Source organism: Theobroma cacao, chromosome 10, assembly GCF_053813885.1.
Source record: "Theobroma cacao isolate CCN51 chromosome 10, ASM5381388v1, whole genome shotgun sequence".
Lineage (NCBI taxonomy): Eukaryota > Viridiplantae > Streptophyta > Magnoliopsida > Malvales > Malvaceae > Theobroma > Theobroma cacao.
The window spans coordinates 9,474,579-9,492,370 of NC_142648.1; the positions used below are offsets into that span (position 1 = coordinate 9,474,579).

A 17,792-nucleotide genomic window follows, 5' to 3' on the forward strand; every position below is an offset into this window, starting at 1 on the left:
GCATGTAACTCTTAAAGCTATGAATGTTCATAATTAATTTGAAAATTGTATGAAAAATACAAACATTGATCTTGTAGGATTTAGCTATTTCTCTGGTTAAATGCTAGTTTATTATTCCACTACATTATATTTTTTAATGTCTTGATTATTTTCATGTTTGAGCATAAGGTCGAATCCCAGCAGATAGTTGCAATTGTCATGCATAATTTGCTATTGTCATTTGTGGAGTATATTGGTATTGGGACTATTCATTCTTACTTACATGAGGATGTGATTTCTATTAGTAAGAATACTGTGAAATTTGTTTTGATTAAGATGCATAAAAGGGTGAAACATAAGATAAAATACTTACTTGAGGAAACAATGAGTAGGATTAGTTTAAATTATGACTTATGGATTTCTATCAATATTGATAGGTACATGTGCTTGACTACTCACTTTGTGGATAAAAAATGGGTTTTACAAAAAAGAATCTTGACTTTTTCTTTTATGTCACCTCTTCACAAGGGTGTCTCATTAAGTGAGAAAGTGTATGGATTGTTAATTGAATGGAGAATTGAGAGTAAGTTGTTTTGTATTACGTTGAATAATGTTTCTTTTAATGATTCATTTGTCAATTTATTGAAAAGGGAATTGAATTTAAGAAAAGCACTTGTTGGAAATGGTAAGTTTTTTCATCTTAGATGTTGTGCTCATATTCTTAATTTGATAATGCAAGAAGGTTTGGAAGAGGTTAATGATGCTGCCCAAAAAGTTAAGGAAAATTTTAAGTACATGAAAAGGTCTCAAGTAAAGAAACAAAAATTTTTAGAGTACGTGAACATGGTTAGTTTGAATCCAAAAAAAGGTTTGAGACAAGATGTTCCCATTAGGTGGAATTCCACGTATCTTATGCTTCAAAATGCCCTTGTGAAACCTCGACCTCCATAGACAAGTAACTAGAAGTAGATGCAATAACACAAACTAGGGATAATTTCATCATTTCCCTTAGTGAGCTCATAGAAGTAGGTTTTCTAATATTATTAAGGCCTAAGTAGGCCTAAGGAAAAAATGAATGATGCATATGATAATGAAATAAACGAAGAAAATTGAAATAATGATGTTTTCCATGGTATGGGTAAAATGGTCATTTTGGGTTTTGGGTCTTGGGTTTAAAATTTTAAGTTTTCATAAACCCGAGTACCTCTAATCTATTATGGACTTTTTCTTTGTGTCAAAAGAGCAAAAAGTTTGAACCAAGTGGAAGAAAAAGGCAAAGTCAACTATTGAATGGCATTTTTGTAAATAAAAGGAACTTTAGTCAACTATAGGATAAATATAAAAAAATTTCAGTAGCTTCTTCTTCTTCTTCCCATCTCTTCTCTCCATTTCACGTTTTTTATCTTCCATGGAAGCCTCCTTAATAAACCTCCATGACTTTCTCAAGTTAAACCCCAATTTTCATGCTTTTGTGCACTTTTCACAAAGTCCTTTGTGCTCTTTTACTCTTTCACCTTAAAACCCTCAAAAGTCTTACCTTAATACCTTCTCTCACTAGCTAGGTGTTTTAGAGAGAGAAGGAGAGACTTTCTATAATAGCTTGAGAAATTTTGAGAAGGAATTCAATTATAAATCTACTAAGGTGAGTAATGAAATTGAGTTGATTTTTGAGTTGTTGAGAATGGCTAGTGGCTAGATTTGTAAGTGTTTCATAGTTGAGGTTGTTTATTCATCTTTAGTGTGACTAGAACAGTGAAAATAAATAGCCACTTAATGGTAATTGGAAGCTAGTTAGGAATAACTAGTAGAACATGATTTAGGAGATAGCCGTTAAAATTTATAGTTATGTGAATTGAGTTGATTGTGCTACTATTGTGTGTGATATGTTCCAAGAGGCCTCACACCTCCACACGGAGCATTAGTCGAAGTTGGAGTCGATCCACAAGCATTAACAAAGACATGTGAGTGAACTTGCATTAAAAATGTTTTGGAATAAATGATTATGTGCTTGATTGAACCACTTGAAATATTTTATTGGTTTTTCTTTAAAATTGCATGGGAACAAGCCTTTGATGAAACGTTGTATGTTGTGAATGTGTAATATGATGAATCCTTGTGCTCCTATATTATGTCGATATATATATATATATATGTTGTGTATGGATAGTTAATATTGTGTGATAATTATAACTACGCATGTACGGTGTGAGAGTGCACATGCCGATGATGACGAGGTACGAGAGTGTGAATGATGATATTGGTTGTGCGCAATGTAGGGGAACACACAATGGCATTAGTTGTGCGCGATGTGGGGGAGCACACGATGACTCCGACTATGTGCGGTGTGGGAGTGCACGTGAGTTGGGTGAGGCGGTGGTGGTATATGTGTTTATATATGTATATATATTTGCTATATAGAGAGGTTTGGAATTAAAATGTATTTGGATTAAATATTGAATGCTGAAATTGTCAAATGATTTCCAATTGATTTTCACTGAGCAAAAATGGGTTTTCTTTGTTACTAAAACTTCTTTTAATTTCATTGCCCTGTTTCTCGCTGTAGCGAGAAACTCTCGGGTGCTGGGGGGCTTGACTAGCCCAAATTTTTGCTGCTGCGAAAATGCATTCTCGCTGCAACGAGAAATTCTCGAGTAGGTTTTCGCTGTAGAGAAATTCATTCTCGTTGTAGTGAGAAACTCTCGAGTTGTTGGTTCAAAATTTTACCCTGAAGTTTGCTGCAGCAAGAATGCCTTTCCGCTGAAGCAAGATTCATTCTACTATGCTTGCCTTGCTTGAACTCTACTGTACTTTCACTCTTTAACTTCTTTATTGATCACAGATCTTTCAATACTAAGACACTACATGATCAAAAGTTAAATTAAGGGGTTTTAACAAGAAATTAAGCTAAAATTGCACTATTTTCAACATAAGTGCATCATGCTTTCTAAAACATCTTGTACTAATGCTTGTTCCCTTCCTATGTTCACTCACTGGGTTTATACTCACTCTTTTCAACTTCATATTTTCAAATTCAAATGCAATTGGGACCTAGATCAAAGAGTCCACTTGTATTCACCTTTTGGTAGGTACCATGGAATTTAGTAGCCGTATCAGTACCTAGAGTCACTCCGCTGGTAGTCAAGGGTCATCTGCCTGTGTATATATTCACCTGATGTAAATTGTTAAGATTTATGTTATAAACAATATATGTATATTTTGATTGATGATGCCACTATGAGTTAGCAGTAGATGACACTATTTTTGGGATGATGCAAATATAAGTATTTGGTTATTATGATATATTACGGGAACACTTATAATTAAGAATTAAGAATTGAGATTGATAAAATGATGAACAAGATCATATAATAAGGCTTGCTTGGGCTTAGTGGGCTATGCTCATTGGGTCCATGCGTCGATCATGGCCCGAAAAATTGGGCTATGACAGCCCTTTACTTTCATTTAACTTTTCTTTATTTAGAAATTAGTTACTCAAATTATAAAAGTTATCCGTCTAGAGAAAAGTGGGACAAAGTTGAGAAATTAAGCAAGTTTTGGGTACTTTTTATGATGTTACTCGTGTGTTTTTTGGAACCAAATACCCCACAGTCAATTTGTATTTTCCTTCTATATTCAAGGTACAATTAGCTTTACAAGAACACATAAATAAGGAGGATTCATATTTGAAAAGTATGGTTACTAGAATGTTTGTTAAGTTTGATAAGTATTGGTCTGAATTTAGCATGATTCTAGCTATAGCTGTGATATTTGATCCTCATTACAAGCTTCATTTTGTAAATTGGTCTTACAAGGAACTTTATGGGAATGATTCAAAGGAATTTGAAAATGTTAAAGATAGTTTATTTTCTCTCTACAATGAATATGCTACCAATTTTACTTCATCTTCATTTTGTAACGTTTTCAGTGACCAAAATTTTGATAAGGCATACACTGGAACAAGAGATATCTTTTAGCTAATTCTTTTATTTTTATTTAAATTTAATAATTTTTAATGTTTTATTATAAGACCTTATGTTTTAATATGACTTTTTGTTTTATTTTAGTCTTCTCAAGTTATTTTAATATATTTAAATTATTTTGTTTTTCTTAATTAGGAATTTGACAGTTTTGAAGTCACTGGGGCTACCATGTAGAAATCACAATTGGAGCTGTATTTGGATGAACTAAGGACTGAGAGGAAACAAGGCTTAGATATTTTACAATATTGGAGGGCAAATCAACCTCGATTTCTAGAACTTGTAATCATGGCTTGAGATATACTGAGCATTCTCGTATCTACTGTGGCTTTCATATCTACTTTCAGTATTAGTGGTCAAGTTCTTGACCTATATCAGAGTTCACTCAAACTAAATCTTGTGGAGGCCATTGTTTGTTGCAAAGATTGGCTCTTTAGGGAAATTGTTAAAAGCATATATATTTATATATATTTACGTTTAATGGTTATTTACTTTACTTCATCTTTAGCATAATTATGATTATAATTCAATTTTACTTGAGATTTTTGCATGTGGTAGTGGATCTATTATGCTAGCAAACTCTATTAATTGTATTGCATATAGATTAAAACTAGTTAGTACTCCTATAGTTACAATCACTTTTTAGGTTTCAACTTTCAAATAAGAATAATGTTCATGGATTAGTACTTTTTTTTTATTTTGTAGAATCTACAGAGATGGACTTAAGTGAGATTACTGAGGATATCATGAACATAGCTATGAACAATGTTCTTTTGTTATCAAATTAGAATGATCTTGATTAAACGGTTATTAGTGTTTAAATTAGATCTTAAAGTTTATATAAATTTTTTTATTTTAACCCAATTTTATTGATGTATTGTTTGTACTTCATAAATAGGTTGTGGCTATACAAATGTGGCAATAGCGAGAAAGAATGTTCTCGATTTTGTTGGTGTTATGGTTAATATGGTTATGATGTATAGTTATCAACCTTTGAAATTTTTTGTGTTAAGGTTGATATGGCTTGATATGATTACATATGGTGAATTGTTATCAACCTTTGAATTTTTTTGTATTAAGATTGATATGGCTTGACATGATTTTATGATCATATATGGTGTATAGTTATCAACCTTTGAATTTTTTTTGTATTAAGGTTGATATGGCTTGATATGATTAAGATGTATAGTTATCAACCATTGAATTTTTTTGTATTATGATTGATATGGTTATGGTATAATTTATATGGTGGTGTATTTAAATTTAACTATGGTTGATACTGTATAATTATGATTCAATTTTTTTGTGGTTTATGATTGTGGATGGTGATTATGAATTTAGTCATGTTAAATTTCACAATATTTGATAAATATTGTTATATTTTTTATTGTTGGTGATAAATTTGTATAATAGACGTATATTATAATTGTATGTATTTTAATTAAATCATTTTAAACATATCTTGTCATATAAAATTTAATACAACACGCTTAATATATGTGTTAGTCATGTCGTGTCATGTTACACAATAGTTTAACGTATATGTACGTGTGTTTAAAATCTTGATACGATTAATTAATATTATCGTATTCTTGTTTACCCAAAAAGGTGTTAATACCTTATGTTTATACGACACGAATAAGACATGTATACACAAATTGCCAAGTCTAATTATGTAACAATCATTAACTTATTTTCTTAAGAAAAATAATTATGAATTTCGAATGCAACATTTAATTATGAATTTTCCTTCATTGATTATAGTAATTAAATTTATAAAATTTTTATTCAACTAAATAATTATATGACACTTACTATCCTTTTTCCAACATTAATTTTTTTTAAGACTTATTTTTTCTATTTGTTTTCTTTTTTCTCAAAATCTGTTTAAACTTGATGAATCAATTTGCTAACAATACATAATTATAAGAGCAAATTGTGAGAAATAGTCAACTTGTTAAGCCCATTTCAAAAATAGCATTTAGTATAAAGTTAACTAATTTTATCCAACTTTTGCCATAACATGACAAAACTGCCTTTAAAACCATTTCGGACAAATTAATTGCCCTCAATTTCCTTTTTTGGCCATCCGTCTACTATGTTTCCCATTTTTCTCTCTCGCCATCCAACGCTTTCTAATTTTACCACCACCACCATCTTTCACCATATCGCCATATTGTCGTCGATCTACAAACCAAAGAGCATGACATAACAGGTAACAACATGTTCTTGGGTTCATTGGTTTACATTCACAAAACCCTCTCTCTACCTATCTCTTGCCATCTCGTTATATCATCGTTGATCTACAGACCAAAGAACATGGCATGGCGAGAAAAAACATGTTCTTGGGTTTATTGGTGTTGAGTTTTTCAATGATTCAAGTTTGGTAGAACATGCCTTGGTGTATAACAAAGTGATTCATTCCTTGATGTGTAACATTAATTGAAAAAAGGAAGCTTTCGCTTGTAATATTTTGTGCTAAAGCTTTGGACTTGGCTTGTAACATTTGGTACTAAAGCTTTGGTATGTAATATCTTTTGCTGAAGTGTTTAACATATGCTTAGGTTTGCAATGTTGTTTTGTTTATCTTTTCTGTTATTTTTAGTTATTATAGAGCACAATGAATTAAATTTTTTATTGTGCACTCCACCAACATTTTGGGATTTTTTGTTTTTCGAGACTACATCTATGGATTAGTAGTTTTTCATGTTTTGTAGTTTTATATATATATCTAAAAAAATTTGAACGAAAGTGAGAGAAAGTTTTTTCCTCTAAAGTTGTTAATCCCTTAGTTTGTTCATCTTCTTCTTTTTTTGAAAATTTTCAGAGTTCTTTTTTTTTACAAAATTTTCTTGAAGAATTAACAATTGGTTTACATTCACAAACCCAAAAGTTAATGGATTGAAGTTATAAGTGAAGAGAAATTTGTAAATTAGAACATTACTGTGAAACCTCGACTTTCATAAACACGTAACTCGAGGTAGAACTTATGTTTAAAGGTTTAATTTGAGTTAATGATGCTAGTTTTACATTTCTTATAATTATTCTATGTCGTTATAAAAGTAGGATTAAAAAATAATTTCAATTGGTAAAGAAAGGCGCATAGTGGGTTGTTGCTCTATTTGCATATATTTTGGCTTTTAAAGCATATCTCCCACTACAGAAGTCAAAATAACATTATTTTTAGACCATTAGAAAGCTAAGAGGCAGGGCTACAACTTTGATGTTTACCACTTTGCTAGTTTTGACGGAAAGGTGGTCAAAATCCTTGTCGAAGTGAAAGTATTACACTAGAAGAACAGATTTGGACAGAACATTTGAGTCCCGTGGCGTTGGAAATTGAGAGCCGCGGCTCTCACCATAATTTCCACAAATAACCAGTTTAAGGGATTTTTGAAGCTAGAACTTTTGGGGGCTACTTAAGGGGCCTCTTTCAGAGGATTTTGGACCTTCTTTCAATGTCAAAAGAGTAAAAAGATTGCACAAGAAAAGGAAGAAGACAAGTGGCCTTGTTAAGGGCATTATTGTAATTGCATGAAGAATTAGATAAGCTTTAACTATAAAATATCTCATTCTACCAGCAGCTTCTTCATTTCTCCAGCAACTTCTTCTTCTCCTTCCTCCTATCTCACGTTTCTCTCCTCTTCCATGAAAGCTTCTCTCAAGCTTCCATCACTCTCCTAAACTAACCTCAATTTTTGTGCTCTACACAACCTGTTATAGGGTTTTTCATACTCTTTTACTTCCTCACATTAAACAAACCCTTAAAAGTCTTTCTTTAATACTTTCTCTCACCAACTGAACTTTGTAAAGAGAGAAAAAGAGGTTTCATGATAGCTTGAGGACTCGTGAGAAGAAATTTCATTACAATCCACCAAGGTGAGTAATGAATTAGGACTGGTTTTAAGTTGTTGATAAAGGCTAATAATTAGAGTTATGAATTGTGTATTGCTGAAGTTGTTTAGCTATTTCTAGTGTTACTAAAGTAGAGAACTAAATAGCCAATCAAATGGTAATGGAAGATAGATAGGAAAGGCTAGTGAAGCTTGATTTGGGAAAATAGCATTTGGAGTGATATTAATGTAAATTGGATTGGTTGTGATGTTTTTGTGCGTGATAGGTTCCAACGAGGCCCTCAGCCCTATTTAAACCATTAGTCGAAGTTAGAGCCCACCGAAACATTAATAAAAACTGGTGAGTGAACTTACATTTCAAAATGTTTTGGGGAAAAGTTTACGTGTTTTAATGAATCATTTTAGAATTTTATCGGTTTTGCTTTAAAATTGCCTGGGAACAAGCCCTTGATAAAATGTTTGATGTTGTGAAATGTGAAATGTGTAAAAGGATGAATCCATATGTTTTTGTATGATGTTGATACATATATGTATACTATGTCATAAATGGTACCATTGTGTGACAAATGCAACCGTGCATGTGCAGGGTGAGTGTGCACTTGCCGGTGATGGCGGTGGTGAGGGAGATGGATGGTGATACTTTTCGGCTATGTGCATGATGTGGTAGGATGCACATGAGCTGGGTGAGATGGGATGTTCGGTTATGTGCACGATGTGATGGGATGCCATGAGTTGGGTGAGAAGGGATGTCCGGCTTTGTGCACGATGTGGTGGGATGCACATGATTTGGGTGAGATGGAATGATTGCTGGAAATTTCCTCTCTTTCAAATTTCATGCTAAACACGATTCCTTCATCATTAAATGATTTAATAACCAAGGGTTTAATGGAGGGATTTTAATAAGAACTTGAACTAAGTTGTATTGTTTTCAAATAAGTGCATCATGATTATCAACTTTCCTTAGTGTTGCTTGTTCCCTTCTTGTGTTCACTCACTGAGTTTGTACTCACTGTTTTCAACTTCATGTTTTCAGATCAAGAGGTAGTTGGAACCTAGGTTGAGGTGTCCATGTAGTTTCGTCTTCTAGGTAGGTATGTTGGCATTCAGTAGCCGTCCCTTCACCTTGGTCACTCCACTGGAAGCCCAGAGTCATTTTTATTTGTAAATACGTACATGTGATGTAAAGTACTAAGATGCATGCCTTAAACCATATATGTAAATTTTGATTGGTAAGCCACCATGAGTGGCAATGGTTAATATTATTATGGGTTAATATAAATCCAGTTTTGATTACTATAGCTTATTAGTAAAGTACTTGAAGGGTGGCATTGTGAGATGTAGCTTTAAGAATAATTGATGGGATGACGAGCAGGATTACGTAAATAGGCTTGCTTGGGCTTAGTGGACTACGTCCATTGAGTCCATGCCCCGGTCATGGCTCGAAAATTGGGTCATGACAATTGCCCAGAGTTATTACATGCCATGTCTGCATGTAACAACTCTAATGCACTTGGCGTGTAACAAATCTATTGAATATGGCATGGTGTGTAACAATATGTTTTTGTACATATTTGCATGTAACAATATTTTTTTAAAATAGTAAGTAAAAGTTTTTTGAATATGATGTGTAACAACAACATTTTTTAAACATGGCGCATAACTTGCTCCTTTGCATTTCACTATAACATAAACTCTTAAAGTAAACACCTTAAACATGGCATGCAAACTTTTTTTTCAACATAGCGTGTAACAACATTTTTTGAAATATGACATGTAATAACAACATTTTTTAAACATGTCCTGTAACTTAGTCTCTATCTTTGTATTTCATTAGGATATAAACTCTTGAAGTTAAACACCTTCATGACATAAATAAAATTTAAAATCAAAAAAGAATTTGACATGGAAAGGAAGATGTATTGAAAAGTTATTCAATGTCAACGCTACTGCTGGGATGAAATGAATTTTGACAAAAAGATATTATCTTAAATCCCTAAATTTGGATAATTAGCTTTTGGGTTATTTTATTTCTTACATTTCCTTTAACCATAGAAAAACCGTGTGTAACAATTTTTTTTTCAGCATGGCATGTAATAGCATTTTTTTAACACAAGCGCTTGAATATGAGGAGGTTTCATTAAGGATAATTTTATCCAAAGATATTTTCTCTTGACTAAAAACAGTTAAAATTAAAAAGAGTTATTTTCAAAAACATCTTATCTTTGGGGGCTAAAAAAAATTGTCTCTAATTATAAAGTAACTTTATAATTATAGTAGCATTTTATATTTAATTTACCATTATATCACAATTATGATTTTATTTCTAATATTTGTTCATATACCTTTTTGTTGTTATACAACTTATTATTGTTCAACTCCATTTTTATTTTACTTATTCTGTTTATTATCCTTCAATTTTATTTTATAATTTTTTATTTCTCTTTGTTGTCAAAAATCTTGAAGAAGATGTTGACTATCATGTAGTCTTGTTCACGGGTCGAGTTGCCTGCAAGCCTAGCTAAATTTGAGTCGAACTCTAAACAAGATTTTTATTTAATTAAGCTCAAGTCCAACCAAGAAATTATCATATTAATAAATATTTGTTTTTGTTTAATTTTATTTAAAAATATTGAAATATAAATATAAAAATTTATTTTAATAATAAATATAAATTAAATAACAAGTTGCATTAGGTCATGCTCAACCCTAGGTTTTAATGCCCTTAACTATTCCATTCCCCTTATTTTTTTCCTTCTCTATTCTAATGATTGGTTCATGGGATAGTCATTTCTCAAAATAACCATTTTGGGAGAAGTCAAAATAGTTATAATCAACCTCCCTTTTGGTAATAGCTATTTTGTGCAGGCCTAAATAGTCTAAGAAATATTTGGACAAAACTCTCTCAATTATTTTGAGAAATTACTACTCTATATATATAATAAAACCTAACATTAGCATAAAAAAGCCTTTCATATTTCTGTTATGCTTTCTCTACCTTCATCATCCACGTCACCGATTATCTCTTTAAGCATCTTCTACTACAAACGAAAGACAGTGGTGGTGGTTAATCGACACCTTCAATGGCCAGATTTGGATGTGAGGAGTGCCAAATCGATGCTCCATTGTGTCAGCCACATCACTTGTGGTCGAGCAATAGAAAAAGAAAGAAAACAACAAAAAAGAGAAAAAAAGAAAAAGAATTAAAACAAAAAATTATATTAAACCTTTCTTTTAATTAGGGGAAGGGAGATTCGAATTCTACTATCTATGCAAGAGGATCATAGACCAACTAATAAGCCAAATGCTCGGACGAAAAAAAATTATATGAAAGTTTTAATTCTAAATAATTAACATTTTAAATAAATTATTAAAATTAAAAACTTCAAGTTAAAAAAATTAAATTAAAATTTTAATTTCAAATTCTTAATATTTTAAATAAATTATAAATTATTAACAATTTTAATATTTTTAAAAATGAAAATAAAGAAAAAATTAAATTAAATGAAATAATCATAAAAGTTTCTATTAAAAGTTATTAATAATTTTAATGAATTATCAAAAAATTAATATTTTAAATTAAAAATAATAAATTATAATAAAGAGTGATTTTGTCTTTTTATCACCTATTCCTTTGTTATTTCAAATCTATTTTAGAAATCAACTATTGGAATAATTTTAGAATAAAAATTTCATTTCATGAACTAAACTACATAATAGCAACTACTACCTTATTCTATTTATACGGAATAACTATTGCATTTCTCCTCTTTTGTATTTCGTGAACGAAACATGTTAGTATTAAAAGAATATGCTTCATTCAAAAAAGAATTTTTCCTCTTTAATAGGTGTAATAAGTATCCCAAAGTAGGTTCATTGGATGGTTGTTTCTATGTTTAAGGAATAGTCCTCGTTAAGAGTGGAAAAATTCTATATCTGATGTTTAAAATAAAACACATATTAATATTTTAATAAGAAATTATTAGGGTAAAATGCTCTAATCTCCTTAAGTTTTGGTCATAATCCTACACGGGTTTATTAGTATTCAAAATGGACAGTCTATCCCAAATGTAAACGACATTAACGGGAAAATATGAAATGTCTAAAATACCATTTTTCTTTCTCCACTCTTTACCTTTTTCTTAGGCTAATCGGCAACACTCCTTTACGTCGGCCTGCCACCTCGCGGCTAGATCTAGTGCTTTCTGGCCAAATCTAACTGTGGGAGTGCCAAATGATATCGGGGAAAGCCAAATTTGGTACTGCGGGGCCATATCTGGCCATGGGAGCACCAAATCTGGTGCTCACGTGATCGATTTTGGCTAGGAAGCACAAATCTGATGTTTTCGCGATCAAATTTAGTCGAGAAACACTAGATTTGGCATTATCGTGATTGGATTTGGCTGGGGAACGTTTGATATGACGTTCTTGCGACCATATCCGATTTAGGAACGTTCAATCGACACTTGACATGCCGTCTATTGTTGTAGTCTACCACCTGCACAGCCACTACTGTCCTCTGTGAAGAAAATATAATGAGAGAAGGAAAGAGAATGCTTGGGTAAAGAGAGAAAGAAATTGTATTTTACATAGTGGTAATTTTTAAAATTAATAAAAGATAAAATTAGCTTAGAAATATTACCATGTCATCAAACTAACAAAAACATTGACAGTTGACTAATGGTAGGGCTTATATGTCTAGCGAAAGATATTCTTTTGGGACGGACAGTCTATTTTGAATACTAATAAACTCGCTTGGAATTATGGTCAAAACGTAAGGGAATTAGGGTATTTAAACTAAATTATTGGTGTTATATTGATAAATTGTTCAATATTAATATTTTAATAAAAAAGAATTGAAAGAGAAAAAAGGAAGATGCAAATCGATATAAAAATAAAAAGAAATAAATATAAAATACCATATTAATATTTTCATAATAAATTATTCAATGAATAATATTTTAATAAAAAATAAAAGAGAAAAAGGAAAAATGAAAATAGAAAAAAATAAAAAGAAACTAAAATAAAAATCATATTAATATGTTAATAATAAATTATTTATATTTTCCTAAGATTTTAATAAAAAAGAAATTGGAAAGAGGAAAATGAGAAAAATCAAAATAAAAAATAAAAAATAAAATAAATCATATTAATATTTTAATACTAGAACTTAATATTTTAATACTAGAACTTAATATTTTAATGATACCATATTAAATTACAATGTAATAATAATAATAAATTGTTAAAAAGTAATGAATTTCAAAAATCTCAAAAATTTTATTAAATTACTATAAAAGGTATTTTTGTCATTTTATCAATCATTTCTTTATTATTTAAATTTATTTTACCAAACAAAAATTAGAATATTATCAAAATTATAATTCTTTTCTATAAATCAAATTACATCATATCTATTTTAGTATATTTTTATTTTATTTTATTCCTACATAATAACTATTCCTTTCTGCTTTTATGTCATGTACACTAACCAAATGTGACGTTGTAATTTTAACCTAAATCTTTACGAGAAATACGATGTAGCAAGTGCGAAGGTGAAGTTTCCAAGCAATTGTTGCCAAAGTTTTTCATTTAATTCATGAGACAATATCTCTGGGGCCAAAGGAAAGCGACATCTCACTAATTAAATTAATAACAAGGTTATAGATGAGATTTGAAATCTTTATAAATTAGAGGGCATTGAATTTACCTAAGTTTCATTGCTTTCTTGTTGACTTCTTCTCATTCTTCCCTTTGAGTTTTGAGTTTTAGTCTTGGATGGAGGATCAGCCTTTCTCTGTTTTGCAGTCAATGCAGACATATTTTGGCCTTCTCTCCTTCTTCACCTTACCCTTCTTTCTATTCTCTGTCTTACTCTATCTAAGACAGAAAATTTGGTGCAGCTGTGACATTTGCCATGCCTACCTCTCATCAAATTGGTCCAAAGAATTCAACAATCTCTGTGATTGGTACACATATCTTCTCCAAAAATCTCCAAGCCAAACAATTCACATTCATGTTCTGAACAACACAATCACAGCTAATCCAGAAAATGTTGAATATATGCTTAAAACTAGATTCAACGACTACCCGAAAGGAAAATCTTTCGCCATAATCCTTGGCGACCTTTTAGGCAAAGGAATTTTCAATGTAGATGGAGACTTGTGGATGTTCCAAAGGAAAATGGCAAGTCTAGAGCTTGCAAACTTCGCTATCCGAGCATATGCATTCGAGATCGTTGCTACGGAGATCAAATATCGGCTTCTCCCTTTGTTATCATCATTTTCTGGAAAAGATGGTAGCGTTTTGGATTTGCAAGAAGTTTTTAGACGATTTTCTTTCGATAATATTTGCAAGTTTTCATTCGGGTTAGACCCTGGTTGTCTTGAATCATCATTACCAATATCCCATTTCGCTGATGCCTTTGATCTAGCATCCAAGCTATCAGCAGAGAGGGGAATGGCACCAGTGCCATTACTCTGGAAGATCAAGAGGATTTTCAACATAGGCAGTGAGAAAAAACTCAAGAAGGCTATTGAAGCGGTCAATGGTCTTGCCATGGAGGTGATCATGCAAAAGAGGAAACTTGGCTTTTCTACACATAAAGATCTTCTATCAAGATTCATGGCCTGCATTAATGATGACTCTTATTTAAGAGACATTGTTATAAGCTTCATTTTGGCAGGCCGTGACACCATGGCCTCTGCATTGACTACATTATTCTGGCTGCTAGCCAATCACCCCCTAGCCATCTCAGAAATTCGAAAAGAGTCAGATCAATTCAGGGAGTCGAATCAAGAATTCGCGAGCTATGATCAGATAAGGAAAATGCATTATCTACATGCCACGGTTTATGAGAGCTTGAGACTGTATCCTCCTGTACAATTTGATTCAAAATTTGCTTGCAAGGATGATATTTTACCTGATGGCACTTTTGTTCAAAAGGGGACAAGGGTAACATACCATCCTTATGCAATGGGGAGGATGGAAAACGTCTGGGGTTCGGATTGCATCAAATTTAAACCTGAGAGATGGCTTAAGGACGGTACTTTTTGTCCACAATGCCCTTTCAAGTACCCAGTTTTCCAAGCCGGGGTAAGGGTTTGTCTAGGAAAAGAATTAGCGTTAGTGGAGATGAAAGTGGTGGTCCTGTCTGTGTTACGCCAATTCGACATTGAACTTGTGGCACCCAAGGTTGCACCACAGTTTGATCCGGGGCTCACGGCTATGGTAAGAGGAGGACTTCAGGTTGTGATTAGGAAGAGAAGGGACATTGCAGCAGCTTAATAGTGAGTAGTATTTTCTGATGGATTATGCATTTGAGGTTAGCTAGCTAGGAAATATGTAGCTCTCAATGGGGTGCTAAAGGCCTAAGAAAATAGGGTAAGAAGTCACATGAAGATGTGTTAAAAGAGTAAGTCTGTCGGTGCAGTAGAGAGAAGAAAGTGACAACGCAACTGGTGGAATTATAAATGCTGCATGTGATAAAAGCAAAATATACACTTAATGAAGAAAGAAAAGGAGCTGTGGGAGGAAGCTTTGCTCAATTAACGTTGAACTTGTGCAATGTCTAAGTAAAGGTCATTCTGGCATATGTGTAATTAAGTGCTGGGGAAATTTCTCAGGAGTCTGCTTTGTTTTGAAGAAGAATGGAGATCTGAAATGTCTAATATTTAAAGATTTACTGCTTTATTTGTTTGTAATTGCAGAATTGACTTTGGAAATCTAAGTTCCATTGTTTCTTTATTAGCATGATATATCTAGGATTTGTCTACATATCAACATTGATGATTAACATTTGGGTTGTTATAGAAACTATAAAAATCTAGTTTCAATTTCCCATCAAATTCATAAAAAGTGAAAACCAATCTATATTTGATACAATAAGAATTTTTCCTTTACAATTAAAAGCGTGTGTAAGACCAAGTTTAATGAGAATATTTTCACCTTGATCATAGGTGTAGAAATCATATTAAACTGTAATTTAGAATTAGTTTAAATTTCACGAACCAAATAAATACAAATCCTACCTAACCATGCATCTTTACTTAGCTCTTACTAACCTTTTAGCTTTTTCAAATATTTAAAGTTGCATTTAGAGAATTCAACACCACATGGTATAAAATAACAAGTAACGATTTGATTAACGATTGTTAATTAACCATTAATCGTAATAGTCTATTTGACTTAAAATAGAAATATAACAGTTTAATTGAACGTAATAAAAAAATAAAAACTTTAATTAATATATAGTTTAAGGGAATTTTTTAGATATTATGCCTACAATAAATGAGTAATCAAGTAGTTGTTACCCCTGCTTAAAAGGAAAGGGAAAGGTGCAAAGTTTGAATCCGTTTTTCACCTTGAATTTCTTGGTATGACAAAAAAAAATGATTCCGATATACACAATTTTCTTGTAGTATCACTATTATTTATAATGAATTCTCAGATTTTTCTCAAATCGCCTAGAGACGAATAAAGATAAAGTATATTGCTCTATTTGTGACACGCATCAGATTCAATGTCACTGAATTTATAAATAAACACAACCCAAAATGTAATAACTATTGCCAGTCTGAATTTTCTTCTGATATTCAGTCTATATACCAGCTGCTTTACCTTGACATTTGTTTTTCTTGTACAACAAATTGAAAATCACTTTTCTTGTTTTCGTTTTCCCTTCTAAATTAAGAGGAATGAGTTCTGCTAGGTGAATGTGGTTGCAGATATGAAAGAAAGAAAGTGGTGAGTTAGGTGCAAAGTAATTCTCGTTTTTGATTATTAGGTTATTGCAATCAAACACGTGAAATTGGTATTCTTTTATGAAGCATTGAAGACCTACTGAACGTTGCATACATAACAAAAAACCCATCAAGGGTAAGCAATCTCCCTCTACACAGCTGCTTTGTTAAGCTTAAACCACAAAATTTTTGAAGGCAATGCCTTTAAAATCCCAAGGAAAATACAGCTGAATAAGATGTTTTTCGAATTATAGTTCTCAATGTCATTATACTGTCGAATTAAGTTATAGTTAGTGAAATGAATAAAAGTTATTGTTATGATAAATGTCTAATAATCCAAGCAAGTAAAAATATTATCAAATTCTATAAATCATACACATAAGGGAGAAGTTAAAATAGTTTGACATTTCGACTTGTGTACGTGTTCTATAATTTTACTGACACTTACACATCAACAATCAACTAATTGAACTAGAAAATCCAATTTCAATATCATGCAAAACTTTTTTTATTTATTGAAAAAAATTCGAACCTCAAAATCCTACTTTTCGAAGAAGGGATGTTAGTTATATTTAATATATCAAAATCCAACAAATCTCTTTTTGTAGAGTTCTACAAAAGCGAGGCCAAGGCAGAGCTTTACCTTCTGTTGTAGTTGAGGGAAAGGTCATCCAATGTATTTCAGGCTGCTTAAATCATTTTTCTGAACTTTATTTTTCTATAAACTGCAAAGGAGAAGAGATAGACAGAAAATGACATACAAATTGTTGTTATCCTTCTGAATTTTGCTGTTATAATTGAATAGTAGCATTGGTGCATGGGGTATAAAGCCTAAATGTTAAAACAATCTTACTGTAAACATGAATTCTTACTATTGGCAAAAACGAAAAAAGAGAAAAAGCTAACTAAAGTAAGTTCTCTATGTGAAGAACATCGAAAAGCTTAGAGGTTGAACAAATAGGACAAAAAACTCAAGGGGGCCATGGGCTAACCTGGAGGGAAAGAATAGACAGCGAAAAAGCCCGGGCCCTGGCTGAGTCTAATATGTAGAGGCAGGACTCTGGAGCAGGTACAATGATTACATGCAAGCTCTGGACATTTCCACTTTCAATTTTTGTTTATTTAATTATTTTTTGTGCAATTCAAAATATAAATCCTAATATAAGATGGATAGAGAAAATGCACATTTGTATCTTAATCCGGAGGTTAGAGTAGTTTACTTGCCTCCGATTTTTTGATTTCAT

General features: G+C 31.7%; 1 pseudogene; it reads left to right on the plus strand.

Moving 5' to 3' along the window:
- The first annotated feature begins 13,552 nt into the window (after positions 1–13,552).
- Positions 13,553–15,553, plus strand: LOC18586675 (cytochrome P450 94C1 pseudogene; annotated as a pseudogene).
- The last annotated feature ends 2,239 nt before the right edge of the window (positions 15,554–17,792 follow it).